Source organism: Lingula anatina, chromosome 1 (assembly GCF_051362555.1).
Source record: "Lingula anatina isolate TDL-2025a chromosome 1, LinAna3.0, whole genome shotgun sequence".
NCBI classification, from domain to species: Eukaryota; Metazoa; Brachiopoda; class Lingulata; order Lingulida; family Lingulidae; genus Lingula; species Lingula anatina.
Window position 1 is genome coordinate 29236967 of NC_141767.1, and position 2500 is coordinate 29239466.

Genomic DNA, 2500 nt, shown 5'->3' on the forward strand with positions numbered 1-2500 from the left:
GCCTCAACGGCCAGGGTGCCTCGAAGCCCCTTGACGAAAATTGCCCTCTCGGTACGGTGAACGACGATCGTCAAAATTCACCGTGCCGAGGACCGTGAAACTCGTCGCGGCCTCAACGGCCAAGGCGCCCCGAAGCCCCTTGACGAAAATTGCCCCCTCGCCTCGGTGAACGACGATCGTCAAAATTCACCGTGCCGAGGACCGTGAAACTCGTCGCGGCCTCAACGGCCAGGGTGCCTCGAAGCCCCTTGACGAAAATTGCCCTCTCGGTACGGTGAACGACGATCGTCAAAATTCACCGTGCCGAGGACCGTGAAACTCGACGCGGCCTCAACGGCCAGGGTGCCTCGAAGCCCCTTGACGAAAATTGCCCTCTCGGTACGGTGAACGACGATCGTCAAAATTCACCGTGCCGAGGACCGTGAAACTCGTCGCGGCCTCAACGGCCAAGGCGCCCCGAAGCCCCTTGACGAAAATTGCCCCCTCGCCTCGGTGAACGACGATCGTCAAAATTCACCGTGCCGAGGACCGTGAAACTCGTCGCGGCCTCAACGGCCAGGGTGCCTCGAAGCCCCTTGACGAAAATTGCCCTCTCGGTACGGTGAACGACGATCGTCAAAATTCACCGTGCCGAGGACCGTGAAACTCGTCGCGGCCTCAACGGCCAGGGTGCCTCGAAGCCCCTTGACGAAAATTGCCCCCTCGCCTCGGTGAACGACGATCGTCAAAATTCACCGTGCCGAGGACCGTGAAACTCGTCGCGGCCTCAACGGCCAGGGTGCCTCGAAGCCCCTTGACGAAAATTGCCCCCTCGCCTCGGTGAACGACGATCGTCAAAATTCACCGTGAAACTCGTCGCGGCCTCAACGGCCAAGGCGCCCCGAAGCCCCTTGACGAAAATTGCCCCCTCGCCTCGGTGAACGACGATCGTCAAAATTCACCGTGCCGAGGACCGTGAAACTCGTCGCGGCCTCAACGGCCAGGGTGCCTCGAAGCCCCTTGACGAAAATTGCCCTCTCGGTACGGTGAACGACGATCGTCAAAATTCACCGTGCCGAGGACCGTGAAACTCGACGCGGCCTCAACGGCCAGGGTGCCTCGAAGCCCCTTGACGAAAATTGCCCTCTCGGTACGGTGAACGACGATCGTCAAAATTCACCGTGCCGAGGACCGTGAAACTCGACGCGGCCTCAACGGCCAGGGTGCCTCGAAGCCCCTTGACGAAAATTGCCCTCTCGGTACGGTGAACGACGATCGTCAAAATTCACCGTGCCGAGGACCGTGAAACTCGTCGCGGCCTCAACGGCCAAGGCGCCCCGAAGCCCCTTGACGAAAATTGCCCCCTCGCCTCGGTGAACGACGATCGTCAAAATTCACCGTGCCGAGGACCGTGAAACTCGTCGCGGCCTCAACGGCCAGGGTGCCTCGAAGCCCCTTGACGAAAATTGCCCTCTCGGTACGGTGAACGACGATCGTCAAAATTCACCGTGCCGAGGACCGTGAAACTCGACGCGGCCTCAACGGCCAGGGTGCCTCGAAGCCCCTTGACGAAAATTGCCCTCTCGGTACGGTGAACGACGATCGTCAAAATTCACCGTGCCGAGGACCGTGAAACTCGTCGCGGCCTCAACGGCCAAGGCGCCCCGAAGCCCCTTGACGAAAATTGCCCCCTCGCCTCGGTGAACGACGATCGTCAAAATTCACCGTGCCGAGGACCGTGAAACTCGTCGCGGCCTCAACGGCCAGGGTGCCTCGAAGCCCCTTGACGAAAATTGCCCTCTCGGTACGGTGAACGACGATCGTCAAAATTCACCGTGCCGAGGACCGTGAAACTCGTCGCGGCCTCAACGGCCAGGGCGCCCCGAAGCCCCTTGACGAAAATTGCCCCCTCGCCTCGGTGAACGACGATCGTCAAAATTCACCGTGCCGAGGACCGTGAAACTCGACGCGGCCTCAACGGCCAGGGTGCCTCGAAGCCCCTTGACGAAAATTGCCCTCTCGGTACGGTGAACGACGATCGTCAAAATTCACCGTGCCGAGGACCGTGAAACTCGTCGCGGCCTCAACGGCCAAGGCGCCCCGAAGCCCCTTGACGAAAATTGCCCCCTCGCCTCGGTGAACGACGATCGTCAAAATTCACCGTGCCGAGGACCGTGAAACTCGTCGCGGCCTCAACGGCCAGGGTGCCTCGAAGCCCCTTGACGAAAATTGCCCTCTCGGTACGGTGAACGACGATCGTCAAAATTCACCGTGCCGAGGACCGTGAAACTCGTCGCGGCCTCAACGGCCAGGGCGCCCCGAAGCCCCTTGACGAAAATTGCCCCCTCGCCTCGGTGAACGACGATCGTCAAAATTCACCGTGCCGAGGACCGTGAAACTCGACGCGGCCTCAACGGCCAGGGTGCCTCGAAGCCCCTTGACGAAAATTGCCCCCTCGCCTCGGTGAACGACGATCGTCAAAATTCACCGTGCCGAGGACCGTGAAACTCGTCGCGGCCTC